Source organism: Theropithecus gelada, chromosome 5, assembly GCF_003255815.1.
Source record: "Theropithecus gelada isolate Dixy chromosome 5, Tgel_1.0, whole genome shotgun sequence".
Taxonomy (NCBI): Eukaryota; Metazoa; Chordata; class Mammalia; order Primates; family Cercopithecidae; genus Theropithecus; species Theropithecus gelada.
The window spans coordinates 169,219,828-169,232,657 of record NC_037672.1 but is presented as its reverse complement, the minus strand read 5'-3'; the positions used below and the strand labels follow the sequence as shown (position 1 = coordinate 169,232,657).

The following is a 12,830-nucleotide window of genomic DNA, read 5'->3' as shown; positions in this document are numbered from 1 at the left end:
TACCAATTTAATGGCAGAATTTAATTTTATTTTGCCAACTTTGAAATTCATACATCACATCATAAACAAAACAAAAAAATAAGTATAATGCAATAACTTTTTCATATATAGCTTTTAGAAAGTCAAATATATTCTGATGATGCCTGCATGCTTCTCCACACATTTCCTTAAAGGTATTTAGTTACACCTGTTTTGTAATAAGACTGTGCTAGAGTAGTTTATGATTAATGAGGTGAACTGGAATAACAAAGGGCTATTTTAATAATCCTCTCTATTTCATCTCAAAACATAATTTTCCCTATTCTTTTGTTGCTACTGTTGTGGTGGTGGTTTAGAGATAGGATCTCACTATGTCACCCAGGCTGGAGTGCAGTAGTGAGATCATAGCTCACTGCAGCCTCCAACTCCTGGGTTCAAGCAAACCTCTGGCCTCAGCCTCCAGAGTAGCTGGTACATAGGAGTGTACCACCAAGCCAAGCTAATTTATTGTGTTTTTTTTTTTTTTTTGGTAGAAATATGGTCTCATTATGTCTCCTATTCTTTTTAAAGATACTTGTTTTCCACATTACCAAACTTTAAAGATATTAATATATGCTGACATTCATGTATTATAACTTATAAAACATGTGAACCAATTAATTTACTTGAGTCTTCACTTCTTATCCTTCCAGGAATCATATCACTACTGAAACACTTTGTTTCTTCTCTGAAATTTAGAAATACAGTTTCTATAATTTGATCTTGAGATTCTGATTTTTCAACAGACCATTATTTGCTAGGTGAATTCCCACATCTGTCATTTCACTGTAGTCAAGGAATTCTCTCTCTCTCTTTCTGTCGCTCTATCTGTCTTCTTCCTACTCCCTCTCTCCACATCATGCCATATGTAGTCTTTAGCACCTAGAATAGTCTGTGTCAGATTCATCAGACACATTCACAAATTCCCTTCTCACTGCCAAGTTCTAAGAACTAGCTTCATAAAATGATAATTGTTATGGTCCACTAGCTTTAATATTTTCCCTCCACTTCACAGATATATATATATATATTTTTTTTGCTCAAGAAAATCACATTCATATTAAGTTGCAAAGAAATTCTATAAAATTAAATATCATATCTATTAGTTTTTACACTAATACCTCACTTGTTTAAAAAAACTGTTCGAAGCAGTTAGGTGATTGGTACGAATTTCTGAGATAAGCGAATGCATGATACCCATCTAATCCATTTGCAGTATTTATAGACAATTTATTATTTCATCATACATTTAAAAAATACAGTTTTATCAAATACATTTCATATTTATCCTGTGTGTTACCATAGATTATACTACACCCAAACTTTTACAAATGTAGTTGAGGATTTCTTTCCTCCTTTCTTGCTTTCCTCCTTGTCTTACTCTAAGTAAGACTAAGGTGAAAACCTATGTCTTAGCCGAGGTTACAGAATAAAATTCTGTGTCAAGTATACCTGATCAAGAGAATCTGTTCAAGTGATTCTGATATAAAGATTGCTTGATGTAATAATAAAACTCTAGAATATGTCTGCTATGCTCTAGTTTTGTGTACCTCTCCTCCAAAATTCATGCATTAAAATTTTGACTCTTAAGGTGAGGATATTAAGAGGTGAGGCTTGTAATCCCAGTGCTTTGGGAGGCCAAGGTGGGCGGATCATGAGGTCAGGAGTTTGAGACCAGCCTGGCCAACATAGTGAAACGCTGCCTCTACTGAAAATATAAAAATTAGCTAGGCTTGGTGGTGTGCACCTGTAGTCCCAGCTACTGGAGAGGCTGAGGCAGGAGAATCGCTTGAACCCGGGAGGCGGAGCTTGCAGTGAGCCAAGATCGCGCCACTGCACACCAGCCTGGGAGACAGTGCAAGACTCAGTCTGAACTCAGGCATGCCTTCATGAACAGGATTCGTTCCTTTATAAAAGCACTTGTTCGCCTCTTCCACTAGGTGAAGACAGTGAGAAGACAACCATCTATGAACCAGAAAGTGGGATCTCAGCAGACACTGAATCAGCCGGCACCTCTATCTTGGACTTCCCATGTTCCAGAACTGAGAAATAAATTTCTGCTGTTTATGAGCCATCCATTTTATGACATTTTGTTATAGCAGCTTAGACTAAGTCAATGTCCAAAGAGTCAGACCCCTGAATCTGACAGCTGATGATCTATTTCTACTGATTCTTTAACAAACATACTTTAGTTTTCGTTCATTGATGACAGAATAATTTGGAAAAAAATTGTGCAGAATTTTGATTCTTTGGTTCTATCTCTATACCTTTGTTTCAGTTTTTCAAATTAAAATGAGGGCAGAGCCTACATTACAGAGAACATGATGTGAAGGTAAAAGGACATAAAATGACTTAAGTGTGTTTTGAAATAAGACAAAATGGCATATACATTTTTCAGGATCAGTAAGACAAATAATCCTCTAAGAGATTTGGCAAGCCTCTTCTTGCCTTTCTGTGGGACACAGTTGTACTGATGTTAATGCAAGCATCTGTGGATGCAACTTTGTTAGAGAGTCTATAATAATCATGCTACGTGTCATAATACTTTATATTACATTTTAATCTCCCAATTTAAAGGAGATTTTTGGACCATTCAAGTAAATAGCTGTCAGTTTCCTAATGCCATTTTACTTTCTCTATTTTTCATACATATTCAGATATACTGATTTTATTATTTTGTTACTAATTTTCACAAAAATATCTATCTACCTAAAATTCATATGTCTTAATTAGCTCCTATTTCTACCTAAATGGTATTTAGGAAAACTGCTATCACTGAACAGTGAAAACATAAATGACATTTTTATATTTTAATATTTCAAAAGCAGTCATACCAATAATTTTGGTTTAATGATCTATGGTAACTGAAATTATCACATCATAAATGATATATGCTTAAGTAATTTAGCATAATGCATTTGTTTGCCAAACTTTCTCAACTTCTTTAATAAGCCTTTTCCAAAGAATACCCAAACAATAAATAGATACTGAGGGGTAAATGAGTTCTACCCTCCATTATCTTGATGAGGACACTCACTTTGCTCTTTCCAAAGGAACCTACATTTATTGATAGTAAAATATCTTTTCCTTGTAAAGTATGTACAATAAACCAGCATATATGTCCTTCCTTTTCTCAAAAATATTTGTTAAGATGGCATCTTTGTTTTTAATTCAAAATATAGTTATGGTGTTTTAATATCAACAAAATGCACAGTGGTGTCACAGACAACATGGTGTCTGAACATGGTGTTCAACAATGTTCAGACATGGTTCAACAATGATTGTGAAACCACATGGTTCCAGTTCATTCTGGGACTTTAACCTAATTAATATCTCTTTTAAAATAGTCTCGTGACTCCTATTTATTATTAAAGCGTGTGAAAGCTTCAAAATTGTTTTACATTTAATATTTTTTCCTAACATTATTGAGCACAATTTAACATATTTGACACATAAATGTCTGGTTTTGTTTCTTTACTCCCTCCTTCCCTTCTGATATGGCTTGGCTGTGTCCCCACCCAAATCTCATCTTGATACTGTAGCTCCCATAATTCCCACGTGCCCTGGTAAGGACCTGGCGGCAGGTAATTGAATCATCTGGGCAGGTCTTTCCTGTGCTGTTCTCGTAATACAGAATAATTCTCATGAGATCTGATGGTTTTATAAAGGAGAGTTCCCCTGCACACACTGTCTTGCTTGCTGCCATGTAAGACATGACTTTGCTCCATCATTCACCTTCTGCCATAATTGTGAGGCCTCCTCAGTCATATGGAACTGTGAGTCCATTAAACCTCTTTCCTTCATAAATTACCCAGTCTCGGGTATGTCTCTATGAGCAGCATGAAACAGACTGATACACCTTCCTTCCTTTCTGTCTTCCTTTTTTTCCTCTCTCTTATAAATCTTTGCATTTTATGAAGTTAAAACAAGACTTGGTTGAATGACTTTCTCAAACTACAGACTATGAATGATATATAATTTATAATTCAGTTAATTTCTGTATAATTACTTACATGCTGTACATAAAATACAATACTTTGATAACCACATTAACCCACAGAATACAAGATAATGTATTTAGATATATATACATGAGTCCTTACATAAGAATTGGCTAAAGAATGTTTCTATGCCAGTACAGTCTGACTTCCTCTTGTTTTGTCACCTAGATTCTGCTAACTGTGCTGTGGTTGCCCCATGCTATTTTCTCTTCAGCCTAGTTGCACTGCTATTTTCAGTAGAGGAAAATCCAGTCTGGATGTCAGTAATGAAACAACGTTCAATTTAAGGTCAGATTCTACATTAGCTCTATTGGTAAAGAAACCATGCTTTCCTCCTGTACTTTGTAAATGGCAGACAGCTTGTTACAAATTGTTAACTTGCTTATTTCTGTTTGCATGGATCTGAAGTTCTGCTTGGCATCTCTCTTCCTTGGATGCATCTGTGTGTCTTGCCTCTCTATTTTGCATATTTTACTTTTCCTCCATAATAATGGAATGGCATTTTAAAATTCAGCTGCTTTTGTGCTGGGGACACTATCTAGAAACTGGATGAAAGCTGAAAGCCACTCTCCCATGTGGCTGCCATTATAGTCCTTGTGTGATATTGTTAAATGTTCTTGGCCAGAGCAACACAGGGTTTTACTATTTATTGTCATAAATAAACTCTGCTATGGACTACAGATTCACCAGCGTTATTTCATAGTCATTCTAACAATTAGTTGTGGCATTATTATCCTCATTGAATAGATAAATGTATCTCAGAGAAGCTTCATCGCATTTCTAGTAAAGTTACAAAGCCACTATGTACAAGATACTGATACAGAGATAAAGAAGACATGATCCCTTCCCTTAAACAACCAGTCTTTGAGTGCAGTCCTGATCTTTCTACTATATTATAATAATGCCAAAGGAAGAGAAAAAATATTTGTTCTCTAGAAACACATGCCACCATGTGATAAATATAAAATCCTCATGCTCTCTTTAATATCAATATTTAAAATACAAAGGAAGTTACATTCAGTAACTAAAAGCCAATCAGAGCAAGAAGAATACCATGCTACTTTAATTTCAAATTATGCATTTTCTGTAAGTCCACAGATTCTTTTAAAATCCACAACTTTGCCTACTCCAGAGTATTTTTAGGCTTTCATCTAACATAAGCATAGAATGGTTTCATACCAGAATTATTTCTTAGTAGAATTGTTTTATTTTCTTCTTTATTGACATTAAACATAGCATAATTTTATTTTACTAAAATAAAATTAATTAACTACTTAATAAGTTCTCTGATGTAAGCAGGACTTGAATTCCTAAAGTTATTTGCCATATTAATTTTCATTTCTCTGTAATACTCCACAAACTTCTAGGATTTCTAGGGTACTATTTGGTCTTATTATGAGAAGGGATATTCTGTGATAGACAGCATCAGTCTTGCTTGTTCAAATTACATATAAAATGTGGAGTATCTCAAAGGGTTTTTGCCAAATTTTTTCTTTGTTCCCCATTTCTCAGTGTGTGCTTGGTAAGATATTAACTCATTCAATAAAATTCCTCTCCATTAAGTTCAAAAAGTATTGATTATTTATTCATCATTAGTGTCATACCCAAGAACATAGTACACATATGCATATGCCTTCTCTGAAAACATGTGGGAAGAAATTTGTGACTTTTAAGTTACTCACTATGCTGAACTTTAGTTTTTTCAGCTTGTTGATTTCCACCAATCTAGAGAAAGTAAAATATCATATTCGTTGCCTACCTTTGTGTGATTTGTGCCATAGGGTTTCTCTGTTAGTATAGATAACTAAGATGCATTGTTCATATATATTATTAGAAAAGAATCTAGTTCTTTCCAATATATGTGCCATGCTGTAGTACTCATTATTTCAATATACGGACATATTAGAATTTTGATAATTTTCATCTGTAGTGTATGCATAAATTCACATTCCAAAGAAGTCAGCACTGAAGAAAAATAACCTTGATGCAATAAAGCCCATAATAATGTTGGGAGTTTTATTTTCCTTATCACACTTGATGCTTGAAATAAATTAGAATTCCCTACATCTGGCTTTGAGATGACAAACTTGCATATTTTCTATGACTAAAGTTTCTAGTCATTGAAAACAATTTTACTTTTTCATCTCTTCTTGCTGAACACACACTTTGAGTACATTTTCCAGCCTCTCTTGCATTTGGACATGGCCATGAGACTGAGTTCTAGTCAATGGAATAAGAGCTAAACTGATATACATCACTTCCAATTCTGGACCATAGAAACCTTTCTTTGCTCCTCTGCCAGCTGGATATTGATGTCAGGGCAACCGTGGAGTCCTGAAAATGTCTGAGTCTCTACCCTCCTGGTCCATGAATAACTACATGGAGCAGCCGCTCATCTCCAGACCCTCTGCCCACTGAACCGGAGCCATCTTCGTTGTTACATGAGTTAGAAAAACATTTCTATTACATTTAAATCTTTTTATAGTTTTAATTTATTTTTTATAATAGTTAGCTTACCATCATTAAAACACTTCCTCTAATGATTTCAGTTATGAGAGAAAAACAAATTTATGTATATCAATATGCCACAATTTGGCCACTTGCAAAATACTGTAAATACAGAAATAAAGAATATGTAGAACCATTAAATTATAAAATTTCATCAATCAATCCCTTTGTCAAAAACTAAGGTTATGAAAGAAAATCTCATGATATGTAAAATATTCAAAATAATTGCAAAATTATCAGCACCATAGAAAAGGGGGAAAATAAATAAAAATTTAAAAATAACAAAATCAAAAAATTTACAAGTTAAAAGTCAGTGCATAGTTGAATGTTCTTAGCATGTGGTGCACAGCATTAGTGCTGAAGTCAAAAATCCAAGGTATTCAATTTGGTGAGTTTGGACATATACATACACTCATGATACTATCACCACAATCAAGGTAATTAACATATCCATCACCTACAAAACTTTTTTTGTATATATTAAATATGTACAGTTTTTGTACATTAATTGTATCTCAACAAAGCTGAGGCATTTAAGTAACTTGCCTTCAATGCTTCAATGCCCTATATCAAGATATGCATATAGAGTATCTTGCTTGCTATAGTTTTGCTTTGCTTTTTATAATTGTAAGAGACATTAGTTTCCATTAAATCAAACTATCCCTTACTGTACCTAATTCATTCATTTAACAAACATTTCTTGAGTGGTTACTATGTACTATGCACGGTTCTAAGCATTTAGTATACATAAGAATAAAGTAGACAGAGATGCTTACCTTTTTAGAGCTTATATTCTAGCAGGAAAGTAGAGAAAAAATATAAGTAAATACATGATATATTAGGCAATGATAAATATTATTAAAACATAAGTGGAGGGTGATGTATTTCAGGATGCAAATTTAAATCATGTAGTCATGGTAGGCTTTTGAGGAGGTGAAAATATTAGTTATCAGAATATTTAGAAGAGGCTTCTAAATATTGATGGAACAGACACTTCTGTAAATCAGGAATGCACCTGGCAGGTTCAAGGATAAGGAAGGCACCAGTGTACTGATTCAGGCAGTAATGAGGGGAGGAGTTGTTAGAGATTATGTCAGGCAGTTAATAAAAAAAAAAAGCGGGGGGGCAAATTAGGTAATGCCAAATGGATCACCATTAGCACCTTGGCTTTTGTTCTGTGAGAAATGCAGAGACATAGTTGGGTTTTTTGCAGAGAAATAATATGATGTGACATATTTTAAAGAACCACTTTGGCTACTAGAAAGGACTGGGAAGAAAAGAGTGAAATATCAGAGACCAGATAAAATGTTACTGCATAAATCCAGGTCAGAGAATGATGTTAGCACAGACTAGAGTGGAGATGTAGAGGTGGCAAGAAGTGATGGGATTTTCCATTAAAATGGTAGAAACCAAACATTTTTACTGGTGTCTACCTCTATAAATATAGAATACTGAATTACAGAGATTTCTACAGATTTCTATAGGTATAGAAACATCTATACTTTGGTATTCTTCATTTGCAGAGATAGACAACAGGAAGTCAATTTGGTTTTTACCATTTTATAACTAATAACCTCTTCCCTCTATTGTACATTCCACACTTAATCTGGAAATAAATGTGGAATGTACAATAGAGTGAAGAGGTAGATTAGTTCAAGGGTTTATTCATGGGCAACTGGAAAATGGAGTTTCCATGAATCAAGCTGGGAAGGGCTGTGGCAGAATAGGTTTTGGAGCAAGGGTCAGGAATTCAGTTTTGGATATGTTGAGTTTGGATTATCCACTAGACCTATAAATGGAGATGACAAGTATATTACTGAATATATGAGTCTGGATTTTGGGAGAAGATCTGAGTTACAGATAAAAGTATGGAGTCTCTGTCATCTAGACGACATGAAAGTCAGCAGACTACATAAGATCACCAAGGGACTAAGTGAAGGTACAGAAGAAAAAGATACCAAGAAAGAAGTCTTGGGACACTTCAACAATCAGAGGTGGGAGAGTGTAGGAGGAGCCAGAAAAGGAAACTAGAAGGAGGAACATCAGGAGGGTTTGACATTCCTGTAACCAAATGAAGAAAGCTTATTAGTCAAATAATAGGTCAACCTGTTATTATAAAAATAATAGGCCGTGGATAGGTCAAGCAAAGGGAAGACTGAGAATTACCATAGGATCTAGCAATATGAGGCCATTGGTATCCTCAGCAAGAACAGATGAAAGTGCAATGACGGCAAAGGCCTCTTTTAAGTATTTTCAAGAGAGAAGCCCAGAAGAGAAATTGGAGACAGAGAACATACACAACTATTTGACAAGTTTAGCTGGAAAACAACAAACGAATGAAGCCTCCGCTAGTGGAGGAATAAATCACCATGCTATGAGTTTGTTATTGTTGCAGGGGAAAAGCTATTTCAGAAATGCTAAGGAATTGTAAAGAATAGACACAAAAAATAGTGAATAACTTTCTTTAGTCTTCATTACAAATTGACAAGTAGACAGCAATGGAAGAAGTGCATTTGAGGATATCTAATTTTTTGACTAGATTAAAAACACACTTTTACACAGCTAGAAAAGGCTCAAAAATAGTTCTTCGCTCTATTATTAACGCCTTTCAAATAACAATAAAGAATGAATTTATAAACATGACAATTATTTTATGCATGTCTGGGGGCAAATATTCAGGAGCCATGGGAGACAATATAGCTCTCTCTTGTTACTTAGAGATTAAATGTCAAGAAAAAAATGTGTTCCTCATTATTATTTCAACAGAATTTTATTACTAATCCCTCATGGAGAACTATCTGAAACATCCTCAAGAATTTTTGAAAGAACATTTCTTCCGTAGAGTTATTTAAAGTTTTATTGCTTATATACAGATATAATTTTTTAAAAGAATTTATTTTACAGTTTTCTCTAAAACATTTATTAAGGTTATTTGTTATATATTTGTATCTATAAATTATGAATTAATTTATAAATATATTTTTCATCCTTTTTATCTCCCTTATTTTTCTCTCTTAGCCATTAAAAGTTTTCTATAATACTTATACAAACAATACAATTGTATTTATGTGATCAAGTATCCAGCATATTATAGCACACAGCATATTCTGGCATCAATGTTTATAGCTATGAATTACTGAGCACCAATATGTCTGAACCACCCTACTTTATATTTATTATCTGTTAACTTCTGTGGTATAGATTATGATTATTTTCACTTTACAAATTAGGAAACAAATTTAGAGGCAAATGTATTCAATATTATACAGTCTCAGAGCTCTGACAGGCATAGAGATATCCTGCCATTTTAAATTTTTACTTTATTTTATTTTATTTTATTTTACTTTAAGTTCTGGGATACATGTGCTGAAAGTGCAGGTTTGTTACACAGGTATATGTGTGTCATGGCGGTTTGCTGTCAACCCATCGTCTAGGTTTTAAGCCCAGTGTGCATTAGCTATTTGTCCTAATGCTCTTCCTCCCCTTGCCCCCAAATCCCTGACAGGCCCTAGCATGTCATGTTCCCCTCCCCGTGTCCATGTGTTCTCGTTGTTCAGCTCCCACTTATGAGTGAAAACATGCAGTGTTTGGTTTTCTGTTCCTGTTAGTTTGCTGAGAATGATGCTTTCCAGCTTCATCCATGTCCCTGCAAAGGACATGAACTCATTCTTTTTTTTTTTTGGCTGCATAGTATTTCATGGTGTATGTGTGCCACATTTTCTTTATCTAGTCTATCATTGATAGGCATTTGGATTGGTTCCAAGTTTTTGCTATTGTAAATAGTGCTGCAATTTGTTACAACATTTCCTCCACTCATATATACTAAGGAGCAATTAAAATATTACATAAATTTTAGATTGCAAAGTTTTCCATTTTTCTCTTCTAATCTGAGCCATTTTGGATATAGTGTACATGAGACATTCAGACCTGCCATCATGTTGAGGTTCACTGAGAATGTCACCAGGAAGGATGTACAACTAGTTCAATCTCTTCCAAATTTCCTTTGCAACCTATTACTCTCCATACACAGTCACATTCATACTCAGTCACTTAAAAAACACATTCCCCTTTAACTTCCTGCTGCACGAACTACCATGTGGTGCTTGTGTAGAATTCACTATGCTGTGAAGCAATTACAAAGAATGTCTGGGAGTTATTGCTCCCGATACATGGCATTTTATGGAGTTGCACAATATGTGCTATGGTGCTACACCATGGACTATCCCTAATGCTATGTAGAAGGGGAATCTTCTTATCAATGTAAGCTGAAATGACCCTTGTTATCACAACATTCATGTCACTTTCTTTTGCTAGAAAAATTATCACTCATGACAATGAGCCTAGACAGTAAAAACTCAAAAAAGAGAGAAAATTATATGAGTTCCATTCTATTATTTAGTAAAATGGGCAGCTCACTTTAGAACAGATTACTGTAGACGAGTAGACTTCCATAAATAAGCACATAATGGTACGATATTCAAAGTTTAGTCTTTAAATAAATACATATTAAAATTAACATCCGTTTTTCACACAAAATTATGAGCTTATTGAGAGCAGAGTCATTGTTTTATTTTTACAGATGTCTAGAATCAAGTAGAATCACAGCATAAATAATATTTAAAGAGATTCTGGAACTTTTGTGTAGTTAGTGCTGACAAAAACAGATAAACAAAAGCCAGAGGCAACGAAAGCATGCCATACGAATAAGCAAACAAACACCGAACCGAGAGAGGTCCTCAGTGGATCTAGCCTGGCTGGGACATGTCTCTTAGTCACACTCTTAAGAATTTATGTATGAGAAGGAGGTAGACAGACACAAAACTCTCACCACATCCTTTACAGTGTGCAACAGAGTTACACCTATTAAAATGTATGTCGTCCTCACTTCTCATTGCAATTTTAGTTATACTATGAACTCTTCTTTGTTAACTTCATAAAGCCTCAATTCGAAAGTCACTCCAGAAGCGTTTATGGGCAGCAGCTGAAGTTTCTGGAACTATTATATGATTGTAAAATTCAGCATCCCAAGTGCCTCACACTATGTTAAATATATTAAATATTGCAATGACATTACAAGGCAGATGATGTCTTTGAAAGAAAGAAATCTCAAATATCCAATAAATGATAACGAAAATAATCATATTTCATGAAGCAGTTTCTGTGCCCCAGGCACTCTGCTCTTGGCCTCATATACACGATCACACTTTATCCTCACAATGAACCTATGAGCTAAACATTATTATCACCAAAGTTGGCAGCCAGAAAGCCATGCCAGGACTGGGACCTAGGCTGCCTTGGTTTGAAAGCCTGGTCTTTAATCAACAGGATGTTAGATAATATATTAGGGTTATTTTCTTGAAAAATATTCTCAATATTTATGAAATTCATTTGTCTTTGAAGAACACACCTAGCTACAAAGTTATGTAACACACACGCACATGCACACACACACACAGGCTACAAAAGTGCATATATACATATACCACCCCTCCATCCATACAATAGTAACAATAAAGTTCTCAAGGGATAGAAGGACAACTGATTAATTGATTTCAATAGTAAAACTTCTGATATGAAAACAAATAACTACAAAAGTTCCCTATTGCTTGATGATGAATCTTGTAGAAAACTACTACTTCTAAAAAATTTTAATAATCATTTAAGATATTAAATGATTATATTATGAAAACAAATCACCTTTAATTAAAAATGTTGATGACTCTGGACAATGCTGTTGAGAATTAGAAATCACTGTATTGTGTACATTGTAATGTGGATATAATCTTCCTCCTTTGTCACATAGATTGATTTGTTAAACCCATGTATCAGAGTATGATGAAAACATGCAAGAATGTTCATATTAAATGTTCTATCAGTTGGCTATTGCCACAATGACATTGTTTAACAAACTACTCCAAAAAGGCTTCACTTACAATAGCAAGCATTTATTCTCTTGTTCATAAGCCTGCAGGTTGATTGTAATTTGGATGATCTAGGCTGGATTTGGCTATTCCCTTGGCCTCAGGCTGTGGGTTGACTTGGCTTGGTTCTCCCCTAAAGGATGGGTTCAAATCTGCTCCATATGTGAAGGTTTTGGAGCTCAGATCAAAGGGGCATATAGTTGTCATTCAAGGTACAGAAGCCAAGTCATGTGATCCCAATACACTTAAGGCCCTGCTGCGATATGTCTGCTAACATTCCATCAGTCAGAACAAGTTATATTGGCCAAGCCCTACATAAACGTAGGAGAAAAGTACATTATTCCTCAATGAGAGAGTAAGATAAATGCATATTGCTGAACGT

The 12,830-nt window shown here is 34.6% G+C and overlaps 1 protein-coding gene across 3 annotated transcripts in view; it reads right to left on the bottom strand.

Annotated features, from left to right (window-relative positions):
* The window catches only part of GALNTL6 (polypeptide N-acetylgalactosaminyltransferase like 6), a 1,222,748-nt gene that overhangs the window by 609,589 nt on the left and 600,329 nt on the right, over positions 1-12,830 (bottom strand). The window lies entirely within an intron of this gene.